The sequence below is a fragment of the Struthio camelus genome, chromosome 5 (genome assembly GCF_040807025.1).
Source record: "Struthio camelus isolate bStrCam1 chromosome 5, bStrCam1.hap1, whole genome shotgun sequence".
Lineage (NCBI taxonomy): Eukaryota > Metazoa > Chordata > Aves > Struthioniformes > Struthionidae > Struthio > Struthio camelus.
Genome location: NC_090946.1, coordinates 64,444,415 through 64,472,178, shown reverse-complemented (window position 1 = coordinate 64,472,178; position 27,764 = coordinate 64,444,415). Strand labels below are relative to the sequence as shown.

The 27,764-nt window shown below is 44.1% G+C and overlaps 1 protein-coding gene across 16 annotated transcripts in view; it reads left to right on the top strand.

The window, feature by feature from the left end:
- The window catches only part of FOXN3 (forkhead box N3), a 223,241-nt gene that overhangs the window by 36,311 nt on the left and 159,166 nt on the right, over nt 1-27,764 (top strand). For 8 of the 16 annotated variants that reach the window (XM_068946783.1, XM_068946778.1, XM_068946771.1 and 5 more), the window contains one exon: nt 8,121-8,232. The exons of 7 other annotated variants lie outside the window; for them this stretch is intronic. The gene's annotated coding sequence lies outside the window, so the exon portion shown is untranslated. Of the gene's footprint in view, nt 1-5,665; nt 5,759-8,120; nt 8,233-27,764 lie in introns of those variants that run through there. One more of the 16 variants, XM_068946767.1, reaches the window with a different exon arrangement.

Sequence of the window (27,764 nt, the reverse complement as noted above, 5' to 3'; positions counted from 1 at the left end):
TGTATTTAAACATAGGACTGTGAGTTGGGAGGAAAGAGTGACTTGAGTACATAAACATCCTCTAAAATGAAGTTGAGGGTTGTGTTGGTAAAGCTGGCCTAATCTCCTGGTCAGAGCCAGCCTTAGCTCTGATGTACTGCCCTGCTGCCTATATGCCTGTTTTGAATTTTGGCTTTTCAGATTCCTTTCTGAGAAGAGGAGCTGTGTATTTTATACTGGAAGCTGACCCTCTCCGCTGTATTGCCCCTGCTGCAGCAGCCCTTCAGGGCGAGGGGCTTTTCAGAGCCAGAGGGTGTTAAACTGGTCATTTCCCCCCTTTTTCTGGTTTTCTGCTTTCACTTAAAAAGTATAACTGGCATCTCTTGGAAAACATATTCTCCGCTTTAAAGGGATACCGTTGTGTATTCATCATTTTATCCTTCGTGAGCCTTCAGAGCCTTCCTAGAACGCCCTCTGCAAGGCGTTCTAGGGACCTGTGGCTGCAGCACGGAGGGCAGGGTCCTTCCAGCTTCTCCCCTGCTTCCCAAAACAGTGCGGTGGTCCTGGGAGAGAGGCTGCAGTGTTTTACAGATACATTTAGAAATGTTTCATTTTAAAAACCTGATAGAAAAATGTAGTAGATTGAGATAGCTAAGACTGTCTTTCTGCTGTTATCCTAGTGGGGACTGTGGGCAGGATGTCCTCCGTCCCCGCTGGGGCAGGCTGCGTCATGCTTTCACAGCAAGTAGCACCGGCGAGGAGAGTGTTCAGCTGGAAATGGCAGAGAAATTCAAGGTACGCAACTTGTAAAGAGCCAACAGTAGGAGTTTGGCAAGGACAGAGCAGCGGCTTCCTCTGTCCCTGAAGGTACTGCCATATGCCGGGGGTGATTCAGGTTATTGCGGCAGTGTCAGCAAAACTGGATTTTTGACCCCCTGTGGCGCCTGGGCCGACAGGAGCACTGGCTGGTCCTCCCTGGAGATGTGGAGAGCTGCCACCATGGGAGTACTGGGAAGGGCAGGGAGGGTACTAGCACAATCCATCCTCCGGCTGCCGCACCCCGAGCCCCCAGTGACGGCCGCAGCCGGCCGGCTCCTCTCTGCAGGCGGCGGGCGCTGTGCGTCATGCAGCTCACTGGGGCTGAGAGCGTCAGTCAGGCCAGGCAGCCTCCTGCAAAGCGGCCCCCTGCACCGCGCTTGTGGGCACGGATCGAGCGCTGCCTCCGAGGAAAGGGTGCTCCGTCCTGGGCGAGAGCCGGGGGGATTGCTGCCGCCCGCGTGTTACACACACTCCCCCTGAGCGGCTTTGCTGCTCTTGTCCTCCTTGGGGGTTTCTGCTCTGATGGGATCATGGCACAAGGTGGAATAGCTGCAGGCAAATCACTGTTGTGACAGATATATTACTGCAATAAGATTATAAATTTAGTGCAGTCAAAGATCTAGGCATGTGCCCATAACTTTCACTCACTTCTGTGTGTTGTCCCAGTTAGGTGGCGTAGAAACTAAAATAAGCCATAGAAGAAATGGATTATATTGCATTTACTACCCCCTCCTGCTTAAAGCTTTCCATCCGGGCTCTCTGCTGTGTCCCGTGGCATTGCGAGAGGTTACTATAACACCAAAAAAAGGGTAGAGGCTTTTGTGTGGATTTTGACAATAGCAAGCAAGCTACCACTAAAGCACCTAGTCTGAAAGACATTGTTTATCAGCCCCATGGCAAACTGCAGGCTCATGCTGTTCAACGGCAGCACGTCTTCTAGCCTCGTGTTACTGCTACAAAACGGAAGGTGCACGAGCAATAGGAAACCCTTTTTAGTTCTGTTGTCCATGAGGGGAGGAGGTATTTGGGAGGGTGGAAATGTCAGAGGCAGAAATTCGTGCGCAGTTTCTAGCTCCAGTCTTCTGTATGTCAGCCCTTCTTTCTTTACACCCCTGTCTGTTGAGATTAATGCTTTATTAACATCTGCAGAGTCACCATGGAATTTATTTATTTGAATATTTTAAAAGTTTCTTCTTAACTTTGGGGGTTAAACTAGAGTATCTAGATGTTCCCCCTGCCTGTGACAATGCCCGAGTTGAGGGAGTGTCCCAGGCTCTTGGAAAAGGAGGAATATGTGGGAGATGCTGGTTTGTCCTGCGTTTTCCTTGCCTCCTTTTCCAAGCCACAGCCCCCAGAGCTTATTTACTCATGACAGTGTGTGGGTAGGAGACAGGACTGAGGCCCTGGTCGCTGTGGGATAGCTCCAAGCAGAGGCTGTGTCTGCTGTTGCATGTTTGAATGCGCTTGGTCCAGATGTTCCCAGTGGTCACGTCCCATGGTGTGAGGACTGTCTCTCCTGTCCCCAGCAAGGTATCGACACCCTGTGGCACCCTCTGAGACATGGTGTTTGCAGCCCGTGGGTCTGGTGGAGGAGGAACGGTGTGTCGCACTGCAAGCCAGGGGAGAGGTACAGATTTTGAGAAAAGCTGCCACAAAACCAGTCAGGATCTTGTCGCGTTGCTGGGAGCACCAGTCGCTGGGACCCCAGCGGAGTTGGGCCTTGGGTGTTTTAATATAGTCTGGTCTCTGCCTGTGACCCGGGACCTACTGATAGATCAAACTCCCATGGGCTCCTGGTCCCATGCTGGCTGTTTGCAGCCCTTCCCCTCCTCCTTCTTTCTCTCTAGAGCTTAAACATGCACTTTCCTTGGAGCTATGAATCCTCTGATTTGCACTTTTTTTTTCCTTCAGAGGTCTCTCTTCCTGAGAGACTCATGCAGCAGTACTTCTTTAACAGAAGAAAAATTAGAAGGATCATAACAAAAATAATGTCTTTGCATTTCTCTTCATCCACTTTACTCTGCAATCTGGAGCATTTTTTGGGTTGGGCTTCTGGTTGTCAGAATCCTGCCTACATCCTTCTGTATCATATCACTGCTACACTAAAATGTGGGATGCTCTTTCCTGGGTGTGTGGCTTTGACTGTGATCAGTGAAACCGCTTCCCTTCTGCTGCCCATGCATTCTGCTTGCCCTCTTTTGTTTTCCATCTATGAATCTTTTTGAAAAAGCTGTCCTCAACATCTTCATGCCTCTGGCTTCATCTGCATTGCTGCCGGAAGAGTGGCCACAGCTTGTGGGGCTGCGTTAAGCCACCTCATTCAGGTGCTGATAGCAAGGTAGCCCTGGCTCACAGTGTGCAGCACAATGCCTGAGAAGGTGGGTGGAGGCTGTTATAGTTAGTCTGTGCTACCTCAACTTCATGGTATCCTAAATAACGTGTTTAAGACAACCCCATCTGATGAGCTCCGGTTGTATCTCTGACTTAGCATCACCGTGCATTTCGTTCTACTACTAGTAATCCCATTTTCAAAACCTCCAAGCGCTCTCAGCTGGTTATACCAAAGTGCTTCACGCTAAATATGTGATTGTGATGTTCCTACAAGCCACTGCAGTCCTCTGCCTCACGAGGGCTTGACTCAGCAGGGCCAGCCTGTGGTGGATTCCGCATTTATGTAGAGACAGGCGTGTTCATTAGCCAGCAATTTTCACAGTAATGACTTCGTAATAACTTTACAATATCAACCAGGGTTCATGCAGACAGATTCCCCGGCTTATCCCACCAGTTCATCTGCTCTGGCACCCTGTGCATATCTGTTCAGGCTGCCAGGGATCTGACCTCATACCATCACTTTGCATACCTGGAGATTGTGCTTTCTTTCCAGTTTGTGTGGATGGAATATGTCCTTTTTATTTTGCATTCCAGAGCCTTTAATTACTCTCAACAAGTCCCTTTCACACTTTGAAAATCCTGTAGCAATTTCAATTTGAATTGCTTTCTCTGAGGCTTCTGTTTAGATGCGTGCACCTGCTCTAGAGTCCCAATGGTAATTGGGCTGTAATAGTTATGATCCTTTAAATGCACTTAAGGTACCATGAGCTTTAAGAATTGATGACGGCACAATCTGGCATCTCAGTACCAGCTTTGTGTTGTCTCAGAGCTGAGCATTTTAATTACATTGTTTTGCCATTCATGAAGATTACAAATATTAGCACATTGTAGAACTCTGGATGTATTTTATTAAATGCTGCCCTCTGATCGCATTACCTTTTTTGCAGGTCGGGGTCCTGCACTGTTTGCTAAGTTCCCATCCTGCCAGACCCCTGCTGAATTCAGTGGGAGTTTTGCCAGAACAAGACCCTAAAAAAGAAGTGTGGCTCATTTGAGCAGTTGCGCTCATTTGTGCACCAGCCCAGGCTCACGTTAAAAGGATATTAAACAAAAATACTAAAGAACCTTGCCTTGTCCTTGCCCAAAGGAAATCTTTAATCTGGAACTGGTCCACCAAGTTAAAGATGGAGTTTCCTCTCGTTCATATGTTACCTAGAGTTTCATATTGTTGATATGACGAGTAGATCGTGGCCAACTTAAGCTTAAAAACTTCTCCACGGCCTTAGTTCCCCTCTAGGGATAGAGAGAGAAAAAAAGGAGAAAACTCCTAGGCATCTCTCTTAATACAGTATTGAGAGGTGTATAGCCTGTAGCCTGCTGCTGCACTCAGAATGTAAAGGTTCCAAAACTACAAGTAGCAAGTGTGATAATGAACTGAAAGTAAATATGGTTCAGTTTGATAGGAATCGTTCTTTGGGGGTTTAGTTGGACTCAGATGAGCTGGCATTGTTGCTGTATGTGAATAAAGTTGTTGCGGAATTAGAAAGACACTGTTGTTCCATAGACCAGAGGTACAGCATCCGAGCAGCCCCAGGGAAACCCTGGGGTGATGGAGGCTTCCCAAGGAGGAATCCTGGGAGCCCTCTGGGAGGTGAAGGAGTCAGGAGCTCCCTGAAGGCCCCCGAAATCCGGGAATTAACCTGCATGTGCTGGACTCTATCGCCACTGTTTGAATCACTATAAAATGAACTCTGTGAGGTTAAAATCACAGTGAGATGCAAGGCCTGTTTTTCCTTTTCCCTAAAATCTCTCCAAGCTTTTCTGGCAGTGTAAAAGGGGCATGAGATGATAGTAATGGAAATAGGTATACTGGGACATTATAGCAAATGAAAATAAGCATTTTATGCTCTTCCTTCTAACAGGAATTTGTGATCCCAAAATAGAACCACCAATGGCTCAGCCAACTCACTGTGTCCAGTCAAGGATAGTACTTTCCTGAGGAAAATGAGGACATTTTGGCTTCATGTGAGATAGAGTTAGTGATATTCTAACTTGGTGTTAATAGCATAGCAGTGGGTGGTGGACAGATAACTTCAAAATATCAAGTGTACTGTAATGGAAATAAGAGAAATTGCATATCACCCTTTTTAAAGCTAGGATCATGATTATGGAATGAGGTTCTTAACCTGATGCAAGGAGATTTGTATAAGTGACTCTTATTAATGCCAGTGGGAATTACTCAGAGAAATACAAGTGCATCACAATAAGAAATATGTCTTGGCAGTTCACTATTAATATTTGAAGATAGTACAAGCAGAGTTTCCTTCTCAATGAGTCAAGAAGGCAAAAACTAATGATATTTTGGAAAAAAGAATTGTTGCTATTTAGGTCTTCTGATGGGTTATAGGCAGGTGAACCATTCATACTTACAGGTCCTCAAAAATGAGTAATTTTCTCATGTATAGGGTATCTTAACTGTTCCCGTGATCATATCTGCAAATGCTTAACTACTGCCTGCTGTTTATTGATAGGCAACAGCCCAGCTCTGTTTTTAGGTGCCGCTGACCACCTCTGCTGACCTTGTTCAGTCCCAGCGCTTTGTTCCTGTCGTTCACCAGGGACAGGAAAGGTTAGTCGCGTTCTGCTTGCAGTTACATCCATTAATAAAATGGAACAGGTAGACTGCAGGCAGAAAAAAGAGGCATAAGCAAAATCAGAATTTGTGATTTTAGTCTAGTGAAATATCTCAAAGAGCTTGCTTCTTTTGAAGTGGCCATTGAAGTGGGTAGAAAGGACTGTGTATGCATGTGAGATATAAAGACAGACAGACATTGACCTCTACTTGATGTTTCTGAGTTAGTCGTTACTCCTTTGTTCACTTTGAATCAGTAACAAGCTTTCAAGTTGGTTTCTTCAAATTTCAGCTTTCCTTTTTTTTTTTTTTTTTTTGTTCAAGTTTGTTCAAAGTTGGAATCTTAGAATCTGTGTTCCAGCTGTAGATCCTGTCCTGTATGGTACCAAATACTGCGACGTGGTCTTCCTCTCCCATTCACCTTCCTCCCATGGGCAGCAGAGTTCACACTGTGTGTCTGGTCTCAGCATGTTACTGCGTTGCTTGCCTCAACCTCATAACACCTATGACTAATTGCTGCCATGGTGTTTTAATTAACTTTCTTTATTATTCTTAAGATTTTATTATTCTTAAGACTATTACTTAAATAATTTCTTATGGAAGCCCATTTCACTTAACTGAGAGGAAGTAGAATTTACCTCTCCTAAAAGCTTTGGAACAAACAGGACATGGTGATGCAGTGTCCCAGCAATCCCAGGAGCTTAGAAGAAGGTTCACCAAAACAGATAAATCTTACTTGCCACCCATCAGATGATAAACGCCAAAGCTAACCTTGATAGACAGATAATCCCTGATGACAGCCCATCGCAAAGCCAAAAGCTCCCGACTGAGAAAATCTTTGCCCATAGCTGGGCAAGGTGAATTTCATTAGTTTTCACATTCCTAGCAAATACACTGATGGGGTGGAAGTCAGTCCCATAGATAGCAGGGTGCAAACCTGTTATCTCTGTAATCCAACAGAGATAAAAGAACACTTAAATAAATGTCCTGCTTCATGGTTAGTATTCTGAGCAGATAGGGGTTTCATCCTGCTGTATCTGTAGGCAGATATCAGAGTTCATAATTCACTATTTAAGGATTTGATCCTTTGTTTCACTTTTTTTTATATTCCAACTTAGTGAAGTATTTTAACTGCATAAAAATTACATGGGAAAACAAAGAACGTAGTAACAATAGTTACACTGTTTCAGGTCAGAGATTACACAGATAATAAGGTATTGAAAACCACGGGCCTAGGAATGTCCAGTTGCTTGCTTAATAAAAATATTTTATTGGACAATAAAAAGGAGGCATTCTTGAATGTTCACTGCTCTTCTGTTGTTAAAAAAAAACAACCAGGTGAACATGGGAATCAAATAAAGGTACACATACGTCTTCCCTACCCTGCTACCTGGCAACAGTTAAAGGATATTTTACAAAAACATAAAAAGCTTCCTACCGCCACTATCATCTCTGCTGCTTAACAACTGTTACTACCAACTGGGCTCAGCTGAGTACACCAGGCTCCTAAGACCAGGCCAGCTTTTATACTACTCTGCTAGTTAAACTGGCTGAAATCAAATCTAATTATGAAATTGGTATGGCTGCAGGACCTTGCTCAGACTTGGTTCCCTGCAGAACGCAGCCACAGATTGGTTGGGCTGGCAGCAATAGCTGGGGGACGCAGCTGATGAGCGCCAGAGAGAGAACCCAGGCAGAGGAGCTGGGTTGTTTGAAAGGGAAAAAGATATTTTTATTCCAGTAGCTAAAACCCTTTTGTATTTTGGTTTCTGTTAACAGCTATTTATCCAAAACATTTGGGAGAAAAGCTGCCTCTTTATTAAATATTTAACACCCTTGCCTTCAGCTGTGGGCTGAGAAAGCTCCCAATCCACATGTGAGTCACCAAGAACTCCTCTGACAAAAATAGGGGAAGTCAAGACTTGAGATTGCTACAGGAAAAAAAAAACTGTTTGCTGATTTGGAAAAAGCCCAGAATGTTTCACATCTCATATATATTGTAAAATGAGCACAGCAGTCATTCTGTCACATACATACTCCTGGAGTCCCAGGTTCTAGGTGGAGAAGACCTCAGTATGCGAGGTAGCGTGACATCCCATGCAATGCAGACAAATAACGCACCAGTAGCTGGTCTTTTTTTAAAACGTGCTTGGTTTCGTATCCTGACATGACAGAGATCACATAATTCCCTCACTTGGTAGTTTATTCCATTGGTAAATTATTGTTCATTTTAATTGTAATAAATTATTGCTAGTTTCAGTTGTAATCAGCTTTACGTTAGCACTTCCATCCATCAGTTCATATGCATTTCTCTGCAAAGCAGAGGAATTTTCTCTGAAATGAAATCCATGTTTTGAAGGTACCCTGCTCTCCCAAGAGGACAGCCTGGAACTAGACTTCAGAAAGCAGGAACGTGAACATGTACTTTCTGAAATCAGTGGCAATTCCTAGAGTGGCTACAGTAGTATGAGGTAAGACACTTGTGGACAAGCGTGACTGTTTTCATCTGTCTGAACGTTGAATTGATTCTCTGATTACAAAGCCTTCCGCTGAACTTGGTTTTTGGTTACTGTGGTTCTCTGGTTAATTTGAGGAAAGTCTAAGCACTGATCGGTTCTATTACTTCCAGTACGTTTTCTGTCCTCCTTGATCGGCTCCTTTACACAAATAGTAATTATTGGTCCTTCTGTTGCTTACGGTTTAATGTTGCTGTTTGATTAATAAAGGAGGCCAAGACTCTGATGAAAAAAGATTGTATGGTAACAAATCATGTGGTAACAGTGATTTATGATAAAACAGATCATGCAATACCAAAAAAGGGTTCCAGGCTACTGGCATTGCAATTGGTGAGTGCTATTATGTACTGTGTATAAGGTACATATACATGGTGGTTGTAACCAGATCAGCTATTTATTTCTATTAAAATGACAGGAACTGAACAAATCAAATTAAGATGAAATTCTGAGCTGTTTTTCCCTTTGGCCAGATTATTCGTTCAAAATCCAATTTAATTTATCTGCTGCAAAGGTAGATGGCAATCTCTAGCCCATAACAGTTTACAACGACATTACCAGCAGTGGTCTTATACCTTTTACCACTGTGGACTGCTTCAAAATTTTTGGTGGCAATGTAGATTGCTTGTACAGTTCATGTAAACCTACTGTGACAGCAGGTTTACTTTCCCTCATTACCTTTTGCAGATACCTTGAAAGTAGTTCACAGAAGGTAACAGTAGTTTCATTGGTTGAAAACCGTTAGTCTGTGATATAGGTAGTTTTTGTGCACTCTAAAAGTACTTGTATAGGGCAGACAAGGATATAAAACTCATTTTCACGATATATGCTCTGAGTACTTTTTAACAACTTCTTATAGTTCATCAGCCTGATTGTGATTTCAAAGTAGTTTTTATATATTGCTTTGTGATGAGCTTATTCCTGATTTAAGACTATGAAAGTAAGATATATATTTTTAGCTGTTGAGATTAGAAATACAAACCTTATAGTCCCTGCCACACGGTGTTTATTTGAAGGTACAGAGGTATCTCCAGTAATGTCTGTTGATAACAAGTCACTAATTAGGAACACTAATGGATCAACGTATTCTGGGGCAAATCACTTGGCTCCTTTGCTCTTTTGACCTACTCTCTCTTCAGCAGATGGGACCTTGATGACTACCTGATTGCCTGATGTCCAACAGCTAAAGTTAATGGATGTGACTTTTTCCACAGTTTGCCTGTACTGTGCTCCCTTTTCTGGGAGGAGTGCATGAGATTGCTTAAAGTCAGTGAGGTTTTGAACATGAAAGTATTAAAGACAGAAAGCAGTCAGATACCACATTGGTGGGCATCCTACAAACATCCAGAGACAAGATGGTTAGGAGACCGTTTGTATCAGCACGATGGAAAACTTAAGAGCCTTTTTAAAAACTCTTTACCTGGCTGTGCCATAATGGGTACATGGATAAACAGGTGTGTGAGGACTTCTCATTGGAAAGAGCTGGTGTGGACATTCACCTGTGCCTCTCAGCTGACTGATAAAGCTGCCAACCTCATTCCCTATCCATTGGTCAAATTGCCTAATACAGTATTTGTCAGCCTCTTTAATGAAAGGCTTGTTCATAGGTCGGATGCTAGAGCATTATTTAATCCCTAAATATAGGGATTATATTTGCAGTGACATTCCTGATTTCCAGTAACATTCCTCCTGATCCAGAGATCATGTCTTATAGAAGGGCTCTTTTCTCTCTGACATTGTGGTGTCCTAGTAAGAGATGACTATCTTCCGCCTTCATTTGGCAATAGTAAGGCTGCTGCTGACCTGGTGTTCGTGAAGGTTGCAGCTGCACTGGGCAAAATTAGTTCTATCTAGGACAGTTAAGTAGTTTGGATTTTCTCAGTTGTAGCTGATTTACTTTCATCTGGGACATTTAAAGCCATTTAAAGTCCATTCCCCTCTGCCCCCCACTCCCATTCTATAGGGAAAGACTAAAAGAGAGATCTTCCTGCCTGGGCTCTGATTCTGCTTTGTGCCCTATCCCCACATCTTTCCAAAGGAAAGTTTCCCAGCAGAGACTGGGGCAGGCTCAGAAGTTGCTCTGCAGCCCCAGACTGTGTTGCGTTCCACCACGACGGTTAGAGGACCAGCAGGGATGATCCCTGGCAGCTCTTTCCACTTGCCAGTTGACTGTAGCTTTGCGCTGTTTGCTTTGGACCCAGGACCCTGTGGGGAGCCATCAGCTGATTGCTAGTAGTGTTGCTGGAGATGCGTCTCGTTGTGGCTGACGGTCCCCACAGATTTTGGAGGCCTGATGGAGCCAGTTAATTTGGGTCAAAAAGCAGGCAAAGCCCACGACTTCTAATCAGGCAAAACTTCTGCTGAAAGCAGCAAGAGCTTCCCGTGAGTAACAGATTTGGTCTGGTAAGTCCGGCGACTAGAAAATGTGTCAGATATTTGTCTGTCTTGGCAAAACATGGCATATGATTGTGATTGAGAAGCACTTTCTTGCGAGCATAATAGATAAGAGGGAGAGTGACTTCCATCCAGACACATTTTACTTAAATGACTTCGCCAGCAGCAGAGGAGGTCTGTCTGCTGGTGTGTTATCCTGGATGCAGAAAGCAATCCCTGATGGAAAAAGTCTCTCTTATTCCAGGCATCCTCCTTGTTGAGCTCCCTTTTATTCTCCCTTTTGTGGTGGATCCTGAAGTGTGCAGCGATCACTACCTGGTGAATTTGGGAAGTGATAATGGAGTTGGTGGCAAACAACAGAAGGAGGGAGGGCTATGTGATACCAGTAAGGGACTCTGGTTCCAGTTCAGCTCTACAGCACAAATTGGGAAGGTTCACAGGAAGATTTACCCAGAGGCCTGGGCAGGGGAGTGCAGCATGTAAAGGGGATACTTCCTTTTTCGCAAAGTCGCCTTCAGCTTATATAAAAAATCCATGCCTTTTGGGGCTAGCTATTTGGAAAAAGGGATATGACTGTAATTAAGGAGTGCTACTGTACAGTATGTTCCCTCCTCCCCAAAACTGTGACTGATGCAGAGTTCAAAGATGAGACTTAACTGCTCCCAGAGCTCCCTGTCTCCTCTGGATTGCACAGCTGAGCTGGCACACCGCTGGCAGCACCACCGGCTCCTGCACAGCTGTGCTTACTTGGGGGAGTCTGAAAGATGGCAGAGAGCGGGTGTGCCTCCCTGCACTGGCACGTCCCATCACTGGATCCCCAGTTTCTACAGTCCTCCAGCCTTTTGCATCATTTGCTAGACTGAGTTAGTTTGTGTAGTTTTTCCTTATGAGCTTGAAGTTTGGACCAAAGTTCAGTTTTCACGCATGATCTCCTTGTAGTCTGCAGAGATTTCTGTCTGTGGCAAGGCGAAATGGTAATAGGGATTCCCCAGCTTCTCAAATGTCTCTGCCTAAGTGTGGATCCCTTTGCAAGCAGAAACAGCTTGGAAATCTGTAGCAAGCTCCGTCAAAGGATCTCAGTGCATTTCGCAAAATGCGTATTCCTTCTACTAGGGTGAAGGGTAACGCTGGGGCAGTCACTGTCGGTGCTGTTTTATGGACAGCTAAGCAAGATGTCGGCAGGTTCAGCAACTTCCCCCAAAGCAGGCAGAAAGTTGATGGTAGCGTGGGGACTGATAGTGCGGTCCTCAGAGAGACGGGGCTGCGAGGTGCCCTGCAGCGCAGCTCTTGGAGCTGGGGCGCAGTGCACATCCCTGTTCACCTGCCTGCAGAAAAGGTTTTGGTGCCTCAAAGGGAGGACACCTAAGAGCCGCAGAGCAGCTGTGGCTGGGCAGGACCGTTGTGGCTGTGGCCTTAGCTCCTCCTGGGAAGAGCTGAAGGGTCTCGGTGCATCTCTCTGCCAGAAGGCCAGTCTTCGGCCTCCTGCCGCTGCGGACAGCACTGTCCTCTGATTCACGGCAGCCGGGTGTGTGGGAGGGCAGGAGCTGGCACTTGGGATCCCACCTGGAAAAGCTGTCACGGGGCCCGGCGCGCTCCGGAGCAGCCGATGAGCCCCGCGCCAGCAGGGCCGTTTGCGGGAGACGTGCCCCGCACCTCCTTCCCACACGTGTCTGCCCCGCCGCCCTCCCTGAGGAGCAGAGGGCAGCCGGGGTGGCGGCGTGCGCTTTTGTGGGGTAACCGGCGGCCTTTGCCGAAGCAGCCGGCTTGTCTTGTTTTACCAAGGGCTGTTTTCAGGTGTTGCCGTATGCGTTTAAGCGCATCGTTTGATAACGTTTGGGGGGGGGGGGGGGGAAGAAAAAGTGAGTGACAAGAGGCCGGCAGACGAGGGCTGCGCTCTGGCGGGCCTCCAGCCGGCCTCCGGCCGAAGGCGTTGGGGCGGCCGGGCGCGCGCGTTGCTGTGGCAGCGCCGGCGGCGCGGCCTGGCCCGCTCTCCACAGCGGCACACGCCATTGCAGCCAGAGGCGCCGGCGGGTTGCCGACAGGGCGCCGGCGGCACGCCGCAAGCCCGCGGAGGAGGGGACCTCAGCGTGGCTGTGGTCTGGGCCTGGCCACCCGCGCAGCGGGGACGTGCGGCGCCTCGCGGCACCGGTCCCTGCAGCGGGAAGGCGGGGGAAGATGGTTGCGCGGGTTTCGTTGGTTTGGTCAAGGCGACCGAACGTGATGGAATCTGAATGAACGGAGAGGGAGGAAGCACCCTTCCAGCAGCAGCTTCGAGGCGCGCTTGGTCACCCGGAGGGTTGTGTGCAGAGACTGCCAAGAGCTGCCCTAACCCAAAAACTTATCGACTGATGAATCCCAGCATACTTCAGACCATGTAACAACAAATGCTTTAATGTCTGAATGTAGAGGCAGTCGCAAAAGAGAAGTTTCAGGTCCACGGATTATAAGCACCGTCAAAGCACAACTTTGTGTTCCATTTTCTTTTCTAAAACTTTTTGTAAATACCGTTTTCCTGTATTGCACTGAAAACGTGCAATGACCTTGGTTTGTCGTTGACGTTTTCTATTACTTTTTATTGGCACCTATCTTTGTGTTATGACAATGCGTCCTGTACTTGAGTATAGATATAATTATTCCTTCAGGGTTTGGGTTTTATAGACAGAGTGTATTTGGGAAAGATGTTAGTGACTGAAGAAAAGTTAATATATAGCATACAAATACATAGTTATTGGAAACGGTGCTGTCCTTTGTATCCGAATTGTAGAATAGGTCTTAGGTGTGCAAATTTTAGCTTTTCCAGTTAGACAATACTCTATTAAGGATATGAAGTATTTGACAGTTCTTTTATATTTACTCTTTTAATGTCAAAATGTGTCACATCTGGTATTAATTGGTAGAAAATTATGCCTCTAATTTACCAATTTGGTTGTCTAGGAAAATGGAGAAGAGTGTAACGTAATAAATGAATGCCTATTCATCTTTTAAATTTGTCTGTTTATCGCCAGCTACTATCCACTAAAATGGATTGTTAAGTGGTGTGTCCCAAACAGTCTTTCTGAAGTCTGTGGTACTGTTACTCGGGGAGAGGAATTATCATCGGAGAGGGTTGCACCTGATCTATTATGGACTTGCTAATGAGGAAGATTGGGCCCCTTAGAGACATCCCGGGAGAGCCGCCACACTACTGCTGGGAGAAGTCCCAGGGACTGGCAGCCATGGGGACGGGCTCGTGCGGTGCCATTAGCTCCCGGGGACGCGGCGGCGCAGCGTCCCTGCTCCCGGGCGTGCGCCTGGTCCCGTCCTCTGCTGTCTTCCCGCAGGGAGAGATGAAAGCCCCAGGTCCCCATCTCACCGCCATCCCTCTGCTGGGGCTTTGTACGCAGTAACTTCTCTGTGGGCTTTCCTTGGCAGGGGCATAGGCTGCCACTTTGCTGATTCCAGAGATGAGCGCATATGTTTGTCCTCTGTAATTGTCTTAATTCTTATTAATTAAAATTCATTATTTCAAGTGACATGGGTGAGAGGTTGGTTGTTGTCATCGATGTAAGCAGAGTCTGGCCCCTGACCTGTTGGGTGAGATTTGTGTCTTCTGCCTAATGTCCCTCTTCCCTAGAAACCTTGGGCACCTTCGAGTGAGCCCAGGAACTCCCCATCTGTCTGGAGAAGGCTGCATCTTAATGGAGTTTCTGCCACCATTTTTTTCTTTCAGCATGTGAGAGCTTAAAATGCATGTTTTCATGCCACAGATTTGGAAGCAAAATAGACCAGCCTTTGCTTAAACCCATAATTTTTTCAGACTTGCAGGAAGAGGAACATAGGTAAAAGAAGTTAGGTTGTTCTTTCTAATTTTGCAAATGAAAACCTTTATATCGCAGATAACTTTTGGGTTAAATTCAAGCTACCATGACACTTTAGCAAGACACTGTCGCTCTTTGATTCTGAGAATCTCATTTTAAGTAAGAAGTGTAGCTACTGTGTTTTGAGCCAAAACGTAGGTGGAGCAAAGGAAGCTAGTTGAAATACTCTGTTATTTGGCTATAGTGCATGTATGGTGACAAGCCCAGTAGCTTTTCTATCAAAAGACTCCACTATATTTGTGAAAATAAATTTTTGCGAGGATCAACTACAAGGTGCTTATTTTAGTAGCAAAAAGCCCCTGAAATATGCCAACTCTTGAATAAGCTGATTCTGAAAACTGACATACTCAGTATGATTATTCTAGTATAAGCCATCTGTCAGTAGTGTATCCAAATATTTATATATTTTGATTATTGTAACTGTTATGAGGATACTGAAGTTCATAAATCATTTCATAGGCAGCAATCATTTTATTACTCTTTCATGTTTTAATGTAACATTTTGCATGTACGCATTAAGGCTATACAGAGGGAGCAGAGTCACAGAGTGATTATGCAACTGCCTTGCTTCATAAAAAAAGTCTATGGCAAAGAGCTGTCTGGAGCCCACATCCCTTCAGTGGGTTGTGCTAGCTCCCGTTTATTTAATCTCATTCAGTTTCAGACCGTGTTGCACTTTCGTTCAACTCTGTCCTGCCTTGTGAAGTGACTATACTTATACTGCAAATGGAATAATATCACTAATTATGTTTAATACAGATAATGTTGTATTATAATCAAAATAAAGAGTGTATTCAAACAGATCCTTAAAGGGCACCAGGCATAAAATCGACACTGTATTTATTACCAGTAGCATCACTGAAGTGTTAACAGCTGTTCAGCTCCCTCAAGTCCTGCCCCTTTGCAGGGAAACACTGAGTTTTCCAGAAGAAGGACTAAGCACATTGGAAGTGCGTTATTGCTGATAATAGTAATTAGTTTAGATGATCAGTAGAGCTCAGAATGTTTTATAAAACATATTTATCCTGATTTTACCAATCTGAATCCCTGGCACAGGGAGGTGAAACAACGGAGTCGGCTCTCTGAGGAGTCACTGCCATAGCTGGGCCGGGGCTGACCCCTCTGCCCCCTCGTTGGACCACGTTGCTCTCTCCAGCTGACTCCAAAAGAATAGGGGATGTCCCCTCAATGCCTTGGCCTTCATTTTCACAAGTATTAGCAGAGACACTTCAATAGATGGAGAGATGCACTGATGTGAAAGCTGATTTTGGAGTTTCTGAAAAGCCATTGTTAAGTTTAAAAAAAAAAGCGCAAGCCATAAAGGTTGACAGAGCTCCTCTGTGAGAGACTCTTATTTTGCTTTGTACATTTGTTTTCTCTTGCTTACTAAAGGGATAAAGTGCAGTCTAGGTTTCAGAGAGAGATGGCTGATTAATCTGTCTGCCAGGTACATATGGAAATAAATTAGCAAATGGTGCATCTGGGATTAAACTACTGCAGAGATGATAAATTATTGCCATCTTCCATGGCTGTATTACTGAAGCTTCAGTAGGTTCCCGGTATTTAGTTAGTTACTATTCACATGGTATCACCGTGGTTGTGGAATGGAAAGTTGCTACATCTGAAACAATTTTCTATGATGTGCTAGTCTGGAAGCAGATCTGGCCGGACCCGTAAGTATATATGGTATACTTATATTAAGTGTAAGTGAGGAGATTCATTTGCACATTCCGTCCTCCCGCTCTAAATGAAATCCTGCTGGCTTTCGAGGGGCCAGGCTGTGCAGACAGCCGGGCACATGGAGAGAGGATGCACGAGTGCCAGGTGAGGTGTTGCGCACCTCCAGGCCAGGTCGATCACGGGGGCATCATGCCACGAGTGTCACAGGCTTCTCCAGCAGCCCCTTGCGGGGGTCTCCCCCTTCCTTCAGGCAGAGTGCGCCTGTTGCACCCTTGTCCCTGCATGGGTGCTTGCTTGGGGCTGGAAATCCACAGGGATGGAGGTGCCAGCTGTGTGCGCTGGCTGCGGTGATGTGTCCCACAAGCACAGCTGTGATGCTTTCCAAACCAGCCAGGCTCCACCAGCAGTATCTGGCAGTTTCATTATGACCTGGAGCCCCTCTCTGGAGCCAGGTGGAGCCAGCAGGCACAGATTGTGTGGTGCCTTTCCCATTCCCAATATGGGAAAGGCTGGGAGCCCTATGCAGGGACTCTTCTGCAAGGTGTTTTCCATTATCTGCACAGCCCACCTTATTATCCCAAATAACAGAGAATGGTCTGTGCTAGCGTGAAGTCGTCAGAGCTTGGACGTGAACTCCTTTGCACTGAGCCTCTGCTCACGGCTAGACCTAGGTGTAGGTCCAGATTGCCCAACTCCAGCTTTTCTCTGTGGTCAAGACTGAGATTAGATACCACTGGAGGGGGCTGGGTTTGCATTGAACCGTGATCCAGACATCTCAGCTTTGATGCTTCTGTCCCTGCTTCTACTGTCTTTTTCATGCCCCTTTCATGCCTCTTTTCATGCCCTTTCATTTCCAAATGATCAGTTGAGAGCTGAGGAACACCAGAGATGGCCAGAACAGGAAACGTGAGAAGTGTGAAATCATACATGTGGTGCTCCTGCGCTTCTGGAGGAATAAGCGTAGTGTAAGCATTGTCATCAAAGTTTCTGTGTTACAATATCTAGCAAGATTACGGCTGTGTCCACAGTGCTCGCTAGGAGCTCTCTGTTGAGCGTCTAGAGTGTAAACTCCTTCCCTGTGCATGTATCTGGGTTTCACGTATGTGGAGACAGTACGCATCCGTGTCTCATCCTGCCATGCATTCAGAAAATGATGAGGGGGTTTCTCAGAGGCTGGGGCTGTGGGTCCCATCACGGGTTGAACGTGCCACTTGCGATATACTTAGTACTCCTCTCTTAATTGGGGCTGCCATATTTTGTGTTCTCTTTCTAGTGTCATCTTGCAGGGTCAATATGTTTCCTATGGTTAAAATACAGATTTAAGATGGATCTAAGATTTTAGTTCATTGTGTTGCTAATCATGAGCTTTACAAGTGGGTTTAAGTTATCTTTTTATAAACATGAAGATGTAATATATAGCAGTTTTAATCTTACAAGGTGAAATCTTATGTCTTACGAATCATTTAGAGTAAATGATAGTTCTGGTGAGATACTTGGTGTTTATAAGGAAAAATTTAGTAGCTGTGCTTGCTAGGCCAAGAGATGTTTTTTACCTAGACATATGTGATTTATGGTAGCAATACAGCTTAACAAAAGTTCTTGTTTCAGTTTCCTTATTTCTTGAGGTTGTTATTTGGACTCTAAACACTCGCTCTGGGTTCACTTTTTCCTAGGATGGGAGTTGAGGGAATAAAGCAATTCTACAACTGGTCACAAAGAAATGGAGGAGAGGGCAAGTGGGAGCAGTGATAATAACAGAGTTAAATATGAGTGGTGAACGCACAAGGTGAGAGGAAGAATCAACATCTGACCTGCCTTATGTTTAAAAGCTTGTATCTTAGTTTGAGAGTGCACTAGAGGAGTAGCTCTGCTCTCCTTGGGCAGGTGAGCAGTGCCCAGCAGATGCAGCATGGAGGGTCGGAGCCTGTGGAGCCCAGTGAGCTGCAGGAGCCATGTCGCTGGCAAAGCTTCAGCCAGGCTGGCTCTCCCACCATGAGCCGGGCTGGCCATCCCGCAGTGAGCTGGGCTGGCACCTCACGCACACGTGGGCCAGGTCCATGGTATTTCAGGCTTGGGAGGGTGCAAGAGTTTGACTGGAGCAATAGCTGCTGGGTGACTTCAACATCTGGTTTTATTCTCAGTGTCACTCACTGCAGTACACAACTCAAGCATGATTAGGATGTATGCATTGATAATTAAACAGTAACGCATTTTGTTATGAGATGCACTGGTGGGTGCAGATCTGTAAATCTGAACTAGCGAGGACTAGCTCTGTTCAATTAATCTAAACACAGAAATATTTACTAGAAATAGATATATCTTCCAAAGACTTCATTTGCAAATTGTGGTTAACAACAACAGTTTGCTTGTAATATAATAATGTCAAGCAGTAAGTGGGACTTACTGTCGCTCTTGGCCTTTCGCAGTGAGCGTTTAGAACATAATGCTGAGTGAGTCAAAGGAAACACCAACTGATGGATGAACAGATTGTGGCATAGTCATCTATTCTATTGCGCACTTCAAGGAAAACCCCCTCAAATTAGACATGTGGTTTCTAAATGTACAGAGAAAACTAAAGAAATTACATTATAAATGAAAAATTAGATAGAAATGTCTAATCCTGTCTCATAAATAGGTCAGGAATAACTCCTAAAATATTCTCCTTTGAGCATGCATTTAATTTGTGCTCTGGGAGCAAAATAAAGTTGCTAAGATAAAACATTCTAATAATGATTTATGTAAATTTGTTTGAACAAAGTAATGGTGTAGTTGCCTGTAGCAAATTGTTTGGAATATGAAATAGTGTTTATGAGCTGCTTCTCTCTATATGAATACAATAGATGATATGAGATGCTACATAAAGAAAACATAATTGTACATTCAAAATGGAGTCTGATGCCATCTTCAGCAAGCAAGGAAGCCAGTTGAACAGATTGCTGAGTGTCTGATAAAATAATCTCCAGCTTGATTCTTTACAGACTAATTTATAGTAGGTGCTTAATTTAAAATTTAGATATGTGCCACAGGTGACCGTAGCAGTCATACCAGGGCCATGTATGATAATACTGACTGTTTGCTATGCAAAAATCGTGTGTTGTTTTGCAAGCAGAAAATCAGGCCCTACATCCTCAAATATGGATGATAAGAGGAAAACAACTGTAGTCCCCAGCTGCTATTGGCATATGAGGCCAAATTTGTCTCGTCTGTTGAAGGCTATGGACTTACGCCAGGGATGACTTTGATCCCGTATGTCTAGTAAAGGGGGACCAATATGTCAATATAGACATCCTGCTACTTCTGATGTTCTACAGGTAAAACAACATCCTGTGCTTGCTCTAAAGTGGTTGATGCCAATCAACATCATTCAGAGTGGCTTGAATTTCCCAGGTTCCCAAGTCACAAATGCGATCAAGGGGGACATTTCAAAAATGTTCTATTCCCTGCTACATTCGTGTTAAAACAGCGAACAACAAATTGACTTTTTCATCAATGAGGGGTTAAGCCTAAGGGTTGCTCCTAAAAGCGAGCATGTATTAGCCCTCCGCATAGAGGACTAAGGGTCATTTGAAGCATTTTAACAAGACGTTGCTGGACAGAGAGCTATTTCTGCATTCAGAGAGCTCAAAGCAAGTTTCACTGAAAAGCTTTTTAAAATCAGGAATGGGAATGGCATGTAGAAATGATAGGGTTAATTACTGTATTTGCTTGGGCGTGCTAAGGTGTCTCTAGATACCTGGTGATGGGCTGAGCCACACAGTTTGCATACAGCTCCAGCCATTTGCAAGTTGAAGAGACATTTGAATCCTTTGCTTTGAACGGGGCTGGTTTCCTGCTTCCTAGCAGGTACTGTCTTGGGGCAATAAGGCAATCTTGAAGTAAATTCAGGTGAACACAGCATGAAGATATGCACATCTGGTTGTTGTATGAAAACTGAAAAATCTGCATGTGCAAAATTGTGCCTGTTGCAACCTTGGAGGGATTAAAATAAAGGAGTGCACTTGTACTCTGACTAGATTTCAGACACCCTTTTTGCAGAGTTCAGTTCCTCCCCATTTATTTTGCATTGGTCCTAACTGCTCACTGTAAGGAAGCTACAGTTACCGCTCAGGAGTTTATTGGTGAAGACAGAATGGTTTGTCCAGGACCAGATTGGCGTGTTAAAGACAATAATGAAAAGAAAGTGAATCGCTTTGATCTCATGCTTAGAAGCTGTTTTTATGGGCCCTTCACGAGTGTCCGAATTATGTTAGGAAAAATATATAAATGCAGGCAGGATGAATCTAAAAGTGAGAATCTCTGACCAAGCTGATGTTTTTCCAGTGACGTTGTGTTAGACTGTGTGAAAGGTACATCTTGGTAAACACTGTTCCTTAATGTAGCCGACAAGGTTTTATGTAAAATGATCCTGGGAGATGATTGTAGCATTTAAAATTTAACCACAGACATTTGTAATCAAATTACTTTGCGCCCATTCATACATAGTGTTTTATGAATAGATTTTCAAAATGCTATGGACAGAGCCATCCTGCAGTCTCTTTTTATAGAGCATCTAGGCACGGTTATCTCAGAGTGAGGAGGTGTAAAGGTACAGCAGACTAACTACACAAGCAACAACTGGAAGATCATCCATTTTGCTCTATTTATTCCTTTGTGGCCACTTTCTTTTTGCCTGGGGCTTTCTCATCTGCACAGTCTGCATTACTCATGGACTGCCAGGCCAGATCTCTGCAGACATCTGGGAAGGCGTGACAGGTTCACTTTTGAATGCTGATCAGTGTTGCTTAGCCCTTCAAATCAGTTAGAATTAGCTGTGCAAATAGTAGCCCCTGGAAATTGGGTTGGAAGCCATATGTAACTCTCAGTTTGCTCTCTGGTATCTTTGGGAAGCCATTCCTTTGCCACAGCAGATCAAACCCAGGAAGAATGCCAAGCCATCTACTGAGATTGCCCATCTTCCATCAGAAATGTACAGGACTAAGTTATTTTAACAGCTCACCTATTTAATGAGCTAGCGTATGGATATTATGTGTAATAAACTAAACTGGAACATCTCTGTCACTTGATGGTGCTACAACTGCAAGGAGAGCTTCAGAAGATCTTGATCTGTCAATGGCGATTGTAGCTCAAGCATCTTTAGCAGAGATAAAAGCTTTGTTGGCTTAACAGGATCGAATTTTCCTCAAAGAAATAATTGAAACAATAGTAGAATCACCCCAGCCTGTACTGACCATTAGTGCAGATGAGCTGTTTTGAAATCGATCCATTTGGGAAGAAAATAATGTGCAGATTGGTCAAGGTAATAATGGTATTGGATGATAAAGGAGAAGCAGGGGTGGAGAAAGCTTGTGAGGGATATAGTGTCACCTAAAAGCTTTACAGAAGTGCTTTTATTACTCTGAATCAGCTTGCTTTGCACTGACACTTAGCTGTTTGCAAAAGAATTATACTTGCTTTTGAGATAAATACGTTTGACAGTGAACTCTTAACCCCTCTTTCACAGGCCTGTTGTTCCGGGTAGTGGCAGGGAAGAACTAGATGCCTTCAATTTTTCTGAATACAGTATTAGGCAAAATGGGGTGCAAAACTATGGTACGTAATTTTCTAGTGAGCAGAATGCTTCAGGAAAATTACAGTCATTATTGAATGTAATGAAACCTGACAAATTAGAGTTTCATAGGCCCTCCTTGAGATTAGTGTGATCCATTAAACATGCTCTCTGACTGCTAAATGGCATTGTCCCATTTCACCATAGGAACTTCAGAAATCCTGAGGTAACTCTGACTAACAGCTGATTGAAAGCACCCAATCAAGAGCTCCTTAAAATAAGAGGAGAAATTATGCTGATTAACATTATTTCCAGGAAAGTACTCTCTGAGTAGGCTGCAAATTGTGTTAGAAGCATTTGGGTATTGCAGGGAAGACCAAATTTGACACTGAAGTGGCCACAGAGTAATGTACTAACTGGAGTGATCAAGAGAAGAACATTTTTGTTGATTGTGGTGGGAAAATTGAATTACTCTGAGCTGCACAGATGTTCAGAATATGTAAGTTAAAGTGAATGATACTCAGTTTAAAAGAAGAGCAAGCAAATATGAAGAGCTGAAAAAAACTCCTTTCTAAATATAATCCTTTTTGCTTCATGAGGTACATCTTCAGAATATTTTTGCAGGGAGTAGTGTAACACACTGGTCATGAATATCTCATCCATTGTGGTAAGGCATTCCAGTGATGCAAAGTAAATCAATATATTAGTATCCCTTAAAATGATTGCTTTTTCCTTGACTGATTGTGCATTAAAAGCAACCCTTAAATGATGGCCATTAGCACCTGGGACCTGGTCACTGGTGCTGACTGAGCTTACATGAGATAGATTGTGAAGGATCTGTGTAATAGTTAGAACTGATATAATCCTTCTGAGTTTTGTAATGGAGGCTTCAAACAAGAAGTCAATGAGAGCATGTGTAAATCTCTGCTATGTGACAGAGGGGACTGTAGCCTTTATACCATGAAAGAGATGGGACGTGGATCTACTACTGTGCCTGATCCTTCATAGCACTAAGACCACCTTAAACTTATCTGCTTTTGTCGGCAGAGGCATAAGCAAAAGAGCAAGTGCTGTAGCTGTAGGTGAGCATAGTAGTATTCCAGCAACAAATGAGCCTTTCAATGAGGAAGCTGTCTAAAAAGCCCCGTTCCACATCTATAATCAATAAATAGCGTATGTACGTGGGAGTGATGCAACTGTAATTTCACGTTGCTGTGTTGTGTCTCTTGGTCTCTCCATTGCCTGTCCCAGTCTGAGCAGCTAGCTGCACCTTGCTAAGCAGGACCTGCAACACCACCTTTCGGATGCTGCCAATGCAATGATGCATGCCCGTGCTGGAAATGTGACCACTGAAATGAAATGAAATAACTAAAATCGAGAATAATGGCTAGCATTAGTAGGTATTTGTGCCAGTTCTGAGGCAGAGATTTAAATGAAATGTCAAACTTCAAATTAAGATAGACACATGACTAAAATTGAATGCTGGAAGCAGTCTATTCTGGCAGTGCTCTCTTATGTCATGACAGCCTCAATGACAGAAAGTGATCCAAAAGATTGATTTGTGATTTTTTTCCAAGGTCACTTATTAAAAATGGCTCAGTTAGTGGTGCTTTGGTGCTTTTGGGTGGTGTTTCAGCTGGAGTAATGCACATTGGTTTAGCGGTAGAATGCCTAGATGGCATAAAAAGAAGGGTTGAAGCAAGAAGCGTGCAAAGGGTTGGAAACGAAAACAAGCACTTTATATATAAAGAAGTTTCCTACAGTCTTACCTCTCTGCCTAGAAAAAGGATGGCTGATGTGGTACAGTGCAGAACACGATGTAGGAGAGATTTGGAACACAATCCCAAATAAGTTGTTTATTTCCACCTTATCTAACTATTTATCTACTCCAGGTTAAGTGCTTATGGTGTCCATCCCTGTAACATCTGAGCTGTTCTTGACATTGTTGTTCAGAGATGGCAGCTCACGTCTCCTGTCAAGAGCAGATCTTTGAGTAAGATCTCTGTTTACTATAATGTAGCTTATACATAAAAACATTTATGGTAGCTGCTTACATCTATCCTCTTTTGAAAGATAAAGCACTTCAGTGCACACTGCATGTCTGCTACCTTCTCATGCCCCTGACATTCATTACAAATTGAGAAGCCAAGTTTTTTCAAAAGCTATTTAGATGTTTTCTGCTGTAACTTTCTCTAATAGATATATTCCTATTGATTGCTATGAAACACACGGAGTAGAACAGAACAGATCAATTGAAAAGTAAAGTTAAGACAGCAAGTACGCTTCTTTTCCACTTACCTTAATGGAAACAGTTAAGGCCGGATCTATCCCAGGTGTAATGCTGCTGAAGTCAATGGAGTTGTACCAGCGATGAATTTGGCTCCTAGTGTTTTGTTTTGACCTTTTCGGAAGGTTGCTCTGCAGGAGCGATACTATAAAACACAGTCAGTGATACCTTAAGTCAAAATACAGAAAAGGCAAAGCTAGAGTGAATATCACCTTTTTCATTAAAGAAGAGGCCTGACTTTATTATAGAGTGAGGGCAAAAGAATTGATTCCAGGTAAGTACTAAACTTAGTTTTAGGTTTCCCTAGTGAATAGCACTCCCAGGTTGGCATGACACTTGGACATCACTGCATTCATGCGCAGCCGACTGGAAGGGTTTGCATAGCCTTTCTGTATTTCTGTTCATCAGAACGGTTTTGAGTTGGACATCAGTTCCTACAAGTTTGCTGTACGTTCGTTCATCAAAAATCCATGTAAACTGATTTAACATGTTAACAGTTCAAGCGTCCAGAAGTTGCCCTGTAGTGCTCAGTGTGAGGAGCTTTATTAGCAGGTATTTTGGGATTTCAGTAGACAACATAGATTCTTTACACGCTGCAGTAGCCTCAGGTAGGCAACGAGTAGAGGTATGACACAGGAATATTTTCAGCTGCAGACCATTATATTTTACACCCTTGGATGCACTAATCCAGACTAAGAGATTGCAGCCTATTTTATGGAGATTGACAGGCAATAGCACAACTGAGAACTGGCCCTTGGTATTGGCACTAGCACAGTCCTTCTTCTGCTGAAATGGCCTCTCATTCTCCACTGAAGTTTCCAGTGATCTCTGAAGGCAGTAGCAAGAAGAAACATGTACAGGGAGAAAAGGCTTTGATAACAAAGAGGGAGACAAACAGCCAAAAAAAAAGCTGTTTCCTTCTAAAATAGCTGGATTTGGAAGGAAGGCAAAGAAGTGTATTGGTGTTGCAGCAACAGGTATAGTCTTCCATCCTCCTACGCTAGCGCTTCCTTGCCAGGTTTCAGCTGCAGAAGGGCTGTCGGCATTTTCACACTCGTGTAATGAAGTGACGAGAAGCAGCGGTTTTGTAGCCCTAGGTTAACAGAAAGAAACCATTAATACCAAGGAAGCGAGATAGAGCAGTTGGCTTATTGAAGGGAAAACTGGGGAGAAGTGTTAAGATGGTAAGCTTAATGGTATGACTCAGATCTCCTTTATCGTGTGAACTAATCTATGTTTTCTTCTAATGAAAGTCTTTTTGCTTGAGACTAAGAGCTGAGGGCAGTTCAGCAAGGTTCTCCCCTTGCTTGAGTTTTGCCCCATGTGCTGCTGTGGGGTTGGATGGAGATGCACAGGACTGTCACACTGCTGTGGCACAGATTGAGGCAGGATGGGGTCCCTTGGGGGGACTGTGTTTCTGCTCCTCTTCCCATATCTTCTTCCTTTGCTCTTTTTCCACGCCTGGACCTCTTCTTCCCTCTGCTTTTATGGGCCCCTTTCCTTTTTCTATCTTCCCTGACAAGGCTCCTCCCCAACAGCGCATAAGAAGCTGTTGGCACTAACTGGATGTATGCCGACTGTTAGTCTGCTCATGCAGGGTACTACTTTCCTCTGTCCTAGCCAGGCTGTGGGCTTTTTCAGGGGGCAACGTCTCTGATCCCACATTAGTTTGTGCAAGGGACCAAGGCCTCAGTTCCTGTTTGGTACTTGTATAGTAAATCCCTGATTTGCAACCGCTCCTGATTTTCCAGGTGTAAGAGGAAGGAGAAGTAAGAGGAAGGTCTAGAGATTCCTAGAGTTACTCATACCTACTTACCACCCTGTATATATAGGTGAGGTGACACTCAGGGTAAGATATAAGACTGTTCATGTTAATGGAAAGTCCGGTCTGTTTTGCTCATAATCTTGCTAATTATTTTATTCGCTAAATTTTTTTGAAGTCAAACGCAACCACAAATTGCTAATTTGCCCTAATCCATACACCTCATAACTCATTTACTAAGTGAGGTTTGAATCCCTGTCTCAGCAGAGATTTAAGAGCAGAAAACCAGGGAGCAGTCTCACACAGCAAACATTTTATTACTTTGGTGGAATATACTGCACTCTGTTTACTAGTTTCTTCTGAAGTGTTATCATAAATAATTAAAGCTAAACTGTGCTTGTTAAATAAATGAGCAATGCACATGTTCAGATACATTATCTATGGTTTAATTGCACTCATTTGTTTAGGCCCTCCTCCTGTAAGGAGTTAAGTGCCTTCCGTCTGAGTGGAGGACTGTGGAAGTTGCAGGATTTTAGTTGAAGATCTAAGTCCTTACTCATCTGCCCAAATCAGGCATTTACAGTTGCTCCTGCAGATATGAATTTAAAAAAAAAACTGTTTTAGCATAGTGGTGAATGTCATCCTGTGTGGTGAGATGAGGACCCTGGAAGAAGGTACTGTCCTTTCACTAGATGCTTTAAAAATGTGGAGTAACTATTGGCACTTGATGGAATGAAGCTTTTACTGAGCAATTTTCTTGCATGCAGGCTGCCTATTTAGCATGTGCAGGACAAGCAGGTGAAGTGCAGTGTCTCTCACTTTTACAGACGTGTAGGTTCTTGCTTAGGTCTTAGCAGTTCCCACAGCCCTCGTGTGCCCCATTAGCTCTGGGCTGAGCTTGGGGTTTCCCATTTTGTTCCGTATAGTGTTTCCTGCAGTATGCAGAAGCCTATGGGTCTCTGGTTATTTTTCTTTCTCCTGCAATCTTTTAATATGCTTTTAGTCCTTTTGCACTTGTATAACACATACAAGTCCAGACACATGCTGCATATGACTTAATCAGATCTAAGTAAATTATTGATGCACAGGTGTTAGGCACACAGGGCCTCTTGGTCACCAGGGTCTGACTCTTATTATCACCCATCACCGGGCTGTAGCATCCCTTTCATAAGCTGATCCAACTTCATCTTAAAACTAGTTTTAAAACTAATTGCTGCACTGAGTATTACTGCCATCCTGATTAGTGATTTAAAACTTCTGGACTCAGTAAGTCCATCTTCGTTAGGAAGATCTGTTTTTATAATAATTGTCTCTAAAGAGGGCCGTGGGGATTATTAAGAGATGACATTCATTATCAGCAAAAATACCATGAAGAAATTTCCTAGACATATGTTGATGTCCTAGACGATGTTAAATTTTTTCCACAAGGAAACAGAATTCTACTTAAAAGGCATAATTATCTTAATAATTATCTCAAAAGCCAAATTGGATTTTAAGCCTTAGAATGGTCTGTGATTTCCAGGTGGCTGACACCTGCAGAACTTAGCAGCTGGGAAGGGATAAGGCTGGTTATTGGAAAGAAAAAATAAAAGGGAGAGGAAGAAGAGAGGTAGTGGTGTCCTTGGCAAGGAGAGCTGTGGTAGGCTCTGACATCTGGGAAGGTGATGGAGTGGGAGAGAGGTGAAGTCAGGCAGCCAGAAGCTGGCTTTGGAGGAGCAGCCAGGAGAACAAGGCAGAGAAAAAACAGAGGGGTTTTTTGTTTGTTTGTTTTACCTGGGAGGGGTGCGAGAGTGGCTGGAAGCTAGAAGACTTGCCGAAAGGCTGCATGGCAGCTCGGCGAGTGGGCTTGCAGTGTGAGAGTGGGAAGGCCGGCCAGGGCCGTGCCAGGAACGTGTCGGGGAGGCGCATGGTGGTGGAGGGGACGTGCCACGTGGGGTGGCAGTGTCCTGCAGCTGCTGAACCCAC